Here is a 9,801-nt window from a genome sequence, read left to right on the forward strand (position 1 = left end):
GATAGGCTCCCTTTTGAAGAATAAAAGATTGTTTTGATGAGCTCGTTTGGTTGAATGTGGAGAGTAAGATCCTTGGAATAATCAGATTTGCAGGCATTAATGTGCAAAATCTTACCCAAGGGCACAGAGAGGGTCACTTTGGAAACAGTTGTAGCTGTTCAATGTTAACGCCCTGCAGCTGCACCTTCCTGCCTTTTCCTGGAAGCCATCCTCTCGGAGCTGAGCTGTGTTCCTGCTCCTGGCTCCACCGGCTGACTTGGCCCTGGAGAGGACTAGATGCGCTCGTGCCACTGACCTAGTGCCCCTCATCCATGGAGGTGACACCCTTCAGCAACGGGGGCGACTCTGGAAAATAACCCAGGTAATTCCCCAAGACGCCGTTGGTTTACTCCCTCCATCTCAAGGCTTATGTTATGGCTTAAGCTGTGTTAATAAAAGTAGTTGTGTTAGTGGGAATGATTTCAGATGACTTCCCCCTTTTGGTTTGCTTGCCTTTGTCACCCACATCCTTGCAACACCCCTGCCCTGTCTCGCCCTCTGCCCTGGCTCAGCGCTGCGGGGCCTTGCTGCGGAGGCGCTGCCGGTGCGGCCGACAGTCAGGCTGGGTCCCTGGGCAGGCCTGGGGGAACAGCTCTGTTTTCCAGGAATGTGAAACATCCCACCCTCACCCTAACCAGGACGCTGCCAGCGACGCTTCTGAGGTAGATGCAGATGTGCTGACAAAAAGCTCTTTATCTCCTCTTCCTCGCAGAGGTGAGGTGTCTTTCCTGACAGACAGACTTCTCTGCTCAGTCTGCGCTAACAGTTTTGCTGGCAGAGCTGCTTTGGTGTGGAGCGGATTAAAACCCAAAAAACCTCACAGCCTGTTGCTGCTCGTTGCCTGCCTGAGCGCTGGTGCTGGATGGCGCTGGGTCGGGGGCACAGAGCTCCCCTCCCTGCTCGCTCCCGTGCCTGCGGGGGTGCACCGCAAAACGGTCCCGGGGGAAAGCCGCAGCTGTGCTGCTTCTGCCGCAGCCCCGTCCACTCCGTGCTCTGGTTTTGAACCAGCCGCGACCTGTGTGTTGGATGGATTCAGGTCAGCAACGCAGAAGAATACCAGGAGATTATCTGAATAAACTCTGTGTCATCTGTCTGAGCAAGCAATGCTGGTGCTCAGGGTCTGGCCACAAACTACAGCAAGAAGGATTCCTGTTTACGGTGAAAAATAGTGGTGGCACGTGGGTTTCTCCTAATCCAAGCAAAAAGGAGAAACCAAAACCAAACAACCCATGTGTGTGGAGACGGACAAGCATTTCCACCCTTGCACGGGGTCGGGGAGAGGAGCTTTGGTGATGGGGATCTTCAGAAAAAACATGCTGAAGGCCGGTCTCCAAAGTCCATGTGTTGAAAGTGCCGAGTGGCCAACGGCCGTCACTCAAAGCGCTGCGCACCGGTGCGGAGCTCTGCCCGTGCGGCCGGGCTCCCGCGGGACTCGCTGCTGCACCTCTTCCCCCTGCAGCTGCTGCGGAGCTGCCGATTCCTCCCGCTCGCAATCTGCCGAGCGAAAGGAAAACCTCCCGGGAGGCAGTAGAGGTGCAGAGAGCAGCAGGTGCGTTCCTCTCATAGGGAGCGCAAAAGCCTTACCCAGAGCAAGCCGTGCCGCCTCGGTTAACAAAATACTACTGAAGAAATCCAAAATCCCAGCAAACACTGTGGCGTCTGCATTAAGGGGAGAAAGGGGAAAGAGAGACCCAAAATCAAACCCCAGTTGCACGTCAAACCCAGCGCAGAGAAGTTAAATATGGTCCAGCCCATATTCGTTACTTATGTCCTCCCGTAAGCAAAAGGTGTATCGCAGTGAAATTGCACAATCCAGGCACATCCACCGTGTGATCCATCCCCTTTCCCTGGCCCAGCTCGTGGGGGTGAGCGTGGGACTCGTCTGCCCATGTTTCTATTCAAGCGAATAACTGCTGTGAAACCTCCTGCCTGATTTTTTGCCAACATTTTTACTGGCAAATACGGATTTCAGTCCTCTAATAGAAGCCCCTGTTCCCTGAGAGTACTTAGCGCTGGGCTATGATCAAAACACCTTCTCTTTGCTGCTGCTCGGCAGCACGGAGCCAGCTCGCTCTTCCCTTTTTAATCTGCAGAGGAGGTTTGTCATTGTTTTAGTGGAGAAAATGTTTGGAGTGTTTGGGGCTCTAATGAAGGACTCCGTTTCCATACCGCTTGTCAGGCATCGTTAGCACGGACGCTCCTGTGACGTTTGCCAAATGAATCGGTCTGGAAGCGTGAGCTGTGCGGCCAGGAAAGGGCAGATGCAGTCAGCAAGGACGCTTCCAAATTAATCTGGAGAGTCTCCTTTCTTCTGAGCGCTTGAAAGACCAAGCCTAAATCCCCTTGACGGCTTCTGTAGGGACACATGGCACGGAAACATTTGATCTCTCAGTCAGCTAATAACAAACTTGAAAACAGTGTAAATTGGTGATTATAAAATACGGTAAGAGACAAAAGAATTTACATTTGCACCGTAGAACTTCAGTTGGATTTGATTGTAAAAACGAACTAGAATTGCAAATAATATGTTTTGTAAATTGTGTTAGCACCCTAATAGCTGCTCAATCAAATGATCTAGATCAGTCTTAGAGAAAAAAGGAGATATCGATAAAGGCTAAAAGCCAGGGCAGGAAACGCCGCTGCCCACAGGCAGCTGTGCTGAGCTGCTGTGTGCAGCAGGACGGGTGCGTGGGGGTACGCGTGGGAGCATGGGGCGGTGTGGGAGCATGGGGGGGGGGGTGTACAGCATCGTCGCCCAGCGGCGCGGCGGCTGCTGACCCAGGGAAAGCTTGTGGCCGCGTTTGGGAGAGCCATGTTTTCTGTGCCGTGGTCCTGTGCCTGCGAGCCCGGTGCTTCGCTTGGCAGGGTCGGGTCTCGGGGGCTTTCCTCACTGCCGGCTGCAAAGCACTAAACCAGAAAGCTGGGATTAGTGGGGGAAAAACAATTTGGCTGCTCTAATTTGCCTTTTAAGCGTTGCGTGAACAAGTGACCCCATAGTTTATGGTTGGCCTCTTCTTAAAGCAGGTCAGTCCTGAGTTTCTTCTAATGGAACCGTGGGCGCTTTGCAGTCACTCTCTTGTGTATTAAAAACTGCTCTTTTGCCCATAATGGTGCTAAGGGCTCGACAGCGACACGCAGCTCTCCTCTCCTGGGGCTCCCGACTTATTTCAGCATCTTCAGAATGAGATGGAAACCTTCCTGTGCTCTCATGGCTTTACCCCAGCTACAGTTCCTCCTACTGTTCCTTTCCACTGCACCTACAAGCGGAGCCCGAACTGTTCCCCCCCATCGATACCCTTCCCCGTGACAAATGGTTTGTGCCTGTGCGGCCCTTGCCTGTTCAGCTCGTGGGATTTGGAGCCTTGCACGGGAGAGGGAGAAGGCTACAGGCAAAAGATTGCTCTCGGGGAAGCCCGGGGGGATTTGCCTACTGGGTCGCTGAGCGGGACGTAGCTTTTGGCAGCTGCCTGAGTGCCAGCAAGTCTCTGAATATGCAGCAAATGAAGGAAAAGTGGCTGGTGGTTAAGGATAACTGGTACAGCTCTGAATACGGGAGACTTCCGTTCTACACACCGAGGTTTAGTTAGTTGTAATTTACTCAGGAAATTCACTTTTACCCCTGGGCTGTATTATAGTGGATTCCTTCCAAGTCAGTGACTATGTGCAACAACAGAGAAACACGGTCAGCCCGTACGGCACTTAATGGGCCGCGTTTGCCAAAGACGTGGCGACGGAGGTGTTTGCAGAGACTCGGCCCCTCTGCGCAGATGGGTATTTGCATGAAAAATTACTCCTGCTCTTTCTTTGCTTCTCTTCAGAATAAAGCTATAGACTCCTGTCCCGGAGGAGCCCAATTAGATCCAGATGTCTCACTAGTTGTATGCGTTTTAATCTTTACCCCAAGTTTACGTAATGCAATATCTGATTTCTGCACGCAGTTTCCACTGCACAAAAATGAAAATACATCACAAGAGCTCACCGACAAAAGCAAGCGCAGCCGTACACGGAGCGGAAATCAGCCCAGCCACCAAACTGCCGCTCGGTGATTTCGTGTCCCAGTCCGGTGGGTCTCGCAGAGGTGCCGTTACCAGAAGTCAAGCTCGCAGGCAGCAGTGGCCAGGGTGACTCCCAGCGCCCAGGGTGATGGTTTTACTAGCTGGTGTCAGCGAGCACACACACCAGAGGCTGAACCCTTGTGCTAGAGGCAGAAAAGCTCTGAAATCCTGTTCTTCTGTAGGGTCTGACAATGCTCCACCCGTGGAAGACGGACCGTTTCTCTCTAGATGGCAGCACTGGTAAAGAGTCTCCGGGCAGTCTCCGATGGATCCAGGGTCTTGCTACACCTCACTTTGGCGTGATTTCATCTATAATCCGGGTGTTCATTCACAGTTCAAAATTACTGCATCTTTCAAATCCTCAGTGAGTACAGAGACTGCTAAGCTGTTCTCTAAGCGTAGTCTCCCAAGCGTAAGTATTGTCATAAAGCTGAAACCCAGCCTGGTAAACCAAAGGTTGCTTTGAGACTGGCTAAAACAATTCAGGAAAATGCTGCACAGTGCTGGTTTTGTGGCATACTTCCATGTGATAAATCCAAAGTCTAATCCCCCGATCTTCAGCCTGCAGAGTTTTGGGCAAAATTTCCAGTTACCGTTGAAAAAAATCCGTTCCTTCAGCTTTGCCGTGAAAGAGCACGTGTTATTCAGCATGTTTCAGTCACAGCCCTGACAGCTTTGCCCTGGCTCAGGTGGGGAAAGTGTCGGCGAATGAAATAAACCAATTATCAAATCAAATAAACCAATTCTCATTTTTTTCCTCAATGTTTTCACACGCTGTCCAGGCATGTGGGACCACCAGCACATCCCAGTGTCTCTGTGCACTTTCTCCACCATCAGAAGAGCTTCTTCTCATCCCTTCCCTTAGTATTCCCTCGCAATCCCTGGCTCTGGGAGGCTCTGGGAAGCTCCCAGATCCCAGAAGATCTCAGAAGATCCCAGAAACCTGGAGCTGGGACCAGCGAGGAGCAGGGCTGAGCAGGGGCCAAGGAGTGTGGGTGAAGGAGCAGGGGCAGGGAAGCGTGGCAAGAACGAGACAGGATCAGGAGCCGGTGCTGGGGTGGAGGTGAGGGGAGTGGGGTGGTATATACAGAGGCTGGAAGGTATAAAAGCTTCGAACCAGTGACGGATTTGGTTTTACTGCCTTTGTTTTTCACAGGTTGTCATTACAAGCCAGAATTAACAGAGATAACGGCCCTGTTCCCCATTATGGGAAATGGCTTTATATGCCAGCGCAGAACCTGCTGCTCACAGCATCCCACCTGCACTTCAATTCTGTAAACTCACATTTTCCTCTGTGGCTAAACACTCAGCTCTACTCACATACAGCTTGATTACAGGGAACAAATTAAGTTTTAATTAGGATGAAGAATCCCAGCGAGGAGCAACAGTCCAGATCTGAAAACCATCAGCGCGCTCCAGCGTGTGAGAGGAGCCAAAGTCGCAGCCATTAGGATGGATTCATACGGCATGTGAAGTCATTATTAAATATCCAGCCTCCCATTTCCGATGGCACGGGTTATAATTTGCATCATCTTGGTAAATGAACCCCAGAACAACAGCCCGCTGCGCCCGGGGGCACTGGTAACGTCTCCTGGCATCCCACCGGCTCCCGGACAAAGCAGCAACACTGTCCACCTCAGCAGCGAAACCAGAGCGAGGCAAAGGCTGGTGAAGAAATCCTGCCTGTGGCACATTTAATCTGCCATAATTTCAACCTTTCTATCCATCCCTAGAAGTAGCCGGGATGAGATAAACATTAGAGGAGTTTGGCTGTATTTAATGGCTATATTTAGTATCATGGCATTGCTTAGAAAGGCTTTGCACCAACTTCAATCAATTCAGCTCCCTCGCTGCCTTTATAAAAGCCGTTCTGGAAGGACTACTAAAAACCTTTCACGCTCTGCTCCCTCCAGGCGGCTGTTTGGGTGCCACAGGGTGACTTCTAGACACGCTGCAGCTCCCACCGTGGTGTACAGCTCCCTGCGCAGGGAGTCCTCGGGGTCGTTCCTCCCCTCTTTCAGGTCCCGGTGAACCTCCTCGCATCCATGGCAGAAAGGAAGGTTAAAAAAAAAAGGTAAGTTGTAGTAGGAATAAATGGGCAAAGAAAGTTCCATGTCGCAGGAGTGAGTATGCGAAGCTTTGAATCATTTGACTCCGTGTTTATCCACCGCTCCTGGGAGACGGGGAGAGCTGGAGGGGAGCGGAGGAGTTTAGGAAGTTCGCAAGCAGAGTGCTTGTGTTGTTTCTGGCACAAAATTACCAGTCATGTGTGTCCCTTCACAATGCCATTAACCTCCCGTGGCAGGGCCGGGAGACCTTCAGCAATGATCAGCTCCAGCACTTCCAAGAAGGTTGACTTAGGCAGTCATTCCTGGCAGCAGCAAGGCTTGGACTGCCGGTAGAAGCCATGAACAAGGTGGGGCAGGATCCAGTTATGCAGAATACATCTGACAGATGCAGGTTTAAGTGCTGGAGACAGCTGCTATTGAAATGAGAAACAGCTTTTATCTCTGAACGCTGCTGAGAGCTGCGGGATGGCTTGCTCGGAGGAAGGTACATAATCCAGCCTTTCGACATCAAGGCAGCAGAAGCCGAAGACCTGCCCTGGCCGGAGCATCCCTCGCACGAGGAAGCACTGACAAGGGGGAGCAGCATGTGGGGCTTTGCCTTCTCCTTTGGGGTCACCTGCCCACAAGGATCCTTACCAAGAGAGAGGTTTTCCTGAGTTGATGATTCGTTTCAAGGCAAGCACGTCTATAAGCATTTTCCTGCTCAGGTCACTAATGTTGCTCCCTCCCTGAATCGAGCGTATCGCTGCAGTCTGGTTTTGGCTACGCTACTGCTATGCATTAGTCTTGAAACGGGAAGGAGAGAGAAAGTTTTCTATATTTCTTCCTTCTGACTGTGCAAAAGTGGATGAAACAGGAGACAGAGACTACAAATCTATCCTGTCCCAGTGTAGCCCAAAGATAAAAGCGTTAAAATACTCTGTAATTACAGTCAGCCTCAAAGAAGAAATTTTATGATGGCAGTAATCAGATGCTCAGCTCTTACAATCCGTGGCACAAAATGAAAGAATGTGATTTTTTTTTAAACAATGCTGGGGTTTAATTTGGCTCAGCAACAGTTTAGAGGTGTTTCTCCCTTGGTAAGAAATTCCAACTGTTTGGGAGTCTGACCTCTTGGATGACAGAGGAGAAATACATATATATTTAAATGACGGTCCCGCATAGTTCCATCTTTCAGGGTGAAGCATAGCCTTTTACAAAGCAAAATGAAAGCATCGGTTATATGCAGCTTAGGCTGGAGAAGTTAAGTAGTATGTAAGTGTTATTTTAAATAGCTAAATCAGAGTTTATTAGAACACTAAAATGGATCTGGCCCAGTTTGATTGTAGAGAGCGATGAGGTCTCCCCTCAGCCTCCTCTTCTCCAGACTGAACAACCCCAGCTCCCTCAGCCGCTCCTCATCAGACTTGTGCTCCAGACCCCTCACCAGCTCCGTCGCCCTTCTCTGGACACGCTCCAGCACCTCAAGGTCCTTCTTGGAGTGAGGGGCCCAACACTGAACACAGCATTCGAGGTGCGGCCTCACCAGTGCCGAGTACAGGGGCACGATCCCCTCCCTGCTCCTGCTGGCCACACCATTTCTGATCCAGGCCAGGATGCCGCTGGCCTTCTTGGCCACCTGGGCACACTGCCGGCTCATATTCAGCCGGCTGTTGACCAGTCCCAGCAGAGCAATGTCAGCAGCAGCCGCACTTGGTCGGCTGCAGAAGGATCTGCTGGAAAGCTTTTTTTTTTTTGGTTTACTCCTTCTTCTGCTTATTTTCCTAAGGGAAAAGTTGTGGTGTGACCTCAACCTCTGCCTGCTCTGCCCTTGGCCTGTGTGTGTGTGTGCAGGCACTGCAGCTCAGCACCCGCCACACCAGCAGCTTTCTTTGGGGCAAGGAGGGAGAGGGAGGTGGGAGCTCCCCGAGGAGGTGGGAAACTCTGTAAACTGGAGTCACAACGGATGCTGGAAGGATGGTGGGAGATTTTTGAGGTGCAAGTATAAAGGATGAAGGACAAAAAACTGCTGGGTATCATTACTTGTGCTGTGTGTATCTTGCTTAAAAATATATTCTGGGATTCTGATATTGGTCACTAGAATCATGACACAGAAAGGAATATGGCAGAATACGGCCAAAGCTGCCCCCGCAGAAGTAAGGGGCATCTACAGGGCACGGAAGCTGTGTTTGTGTTTCGGTAACACACCCAGCTAGTTTATGACTCGCTCTGTTTATAGTAACATGCTGTTGGGTGCAAGCTGATGACATTTTAGACTTGTGTGTGTGTGTGTGTGCGCTATTAAAATCTGTATGTGATGAGAGTCACGAAGACGTCCCCCAGCAAAAGCTGGGCATTTACCCTGCAGAGCCGCGGCGCTGGGCTGTGTTACCCGGCCGGGTGCAACACCGGGGGCTCAGAAAAGGCCAGGGCTCCGCGCAGAGCTGGGGCTGCTCTCCTTTGTAAGTGCACCCCCGTGAAGAGGGATCTTGATTTGTGATGCTGCAGATACTTGTTTGCTTCAGCAAATTGTTTTGATTTGAGAAAATGAGGGAGGTATTTTACAAAAGCTAATCTTTCTGCTTCTGTATTGTCAGGATAAACCTCCTCATTGTTGTACTTTTTATTTTGATTGAGCAAAATATTTAAGGTAAATTGAAGCCATTTATTTTTTACTTTATTGCAAAGCAAAATTGCAAGCAAAAATGTGCTACATGTACAGGGCTGTTAATTAGTATCTCGCTCACAGTAGCAGGTGGGACAGCAGAGCTTCTGGCAACGTTTCAAGCATTTATTGTTGATAACATTTATGGCAGCACTAGCAATGTAAGACATTTTATATTTCTGCTTTCACAAAAAAAAAAAGGAAAGAAGAGATGGAATAGATCCATGCAAATTAAACAGCAGCAAAAACTAAGCTAGACATTAGTGGTTTCAAATACCAGGCTGTGCTGGTAAGCTCTCTATCACAGAGGGAATCAAAGTCAATTTTTAAACAGCTATTGTATGTTCTACTTTGAACCGATTGTTGTAAATGTCTTATAAAAAGCAGCTGAGCTGCATTTTTCAATTTTATATACAGGCCTTGAAAACCCACTAAGTAGCTGAATGCCCCTGTTCATGTATGTTAAACTTATTGTGTGGTAGAAAGAAGGTACAGGATATACCTCAGTTCATATATAAATAACATACTACTAATTTTTGCTGCCATTACCAAGTGGGTTGATGCTAAGCAGCATAGCCGCTGGGTGTTTCATAGGAATTGTTTTTTAGGTCCAGGGAAGTGCTACAGATTCCTCTCACTATGCACTAATTCCTGCAAAATTATGCCTACTGCTTTAGTAGCTCAGTGCTTGTATACTGGATCTTTCTTTCATCTTAGCTTTTGGAGTTTCTTCTCCTATCTTTTTTCCCTTCTATGTTTCCAGCTCTTCTTCCTCTTCAGTCTCCTTCATAGTTTTCCAGCTTGCCATCTTCTCCGTACATAATATTTTTTTCCCCTCTAGATCTCTTTTCTCTTTTGTGGTACTGTGTGGGAACACAAGACTTCAAGATCAATATTTAACAATAAAATCTGCAAGCCCTCCTCTGGTCTGTGCTCTCCGCATTGACTAAAATTCCTGTTGTGGAACTCCAGCGTGGATGTCTGAGGAGTTACT

Source organism: Gavia stellata, chromosome 10 (assembly GCF_030936135.1).
Source record: "Gavia stellata isolate bGavSte3 chromosome 10, bGavSte3.hap2, whole genome shotgun sequence".
NCBI lineage: Eukaryota > Metazoa > Chordata > Aves > Gaviiformes > Gaviidae > Gavia > Gavia stellata.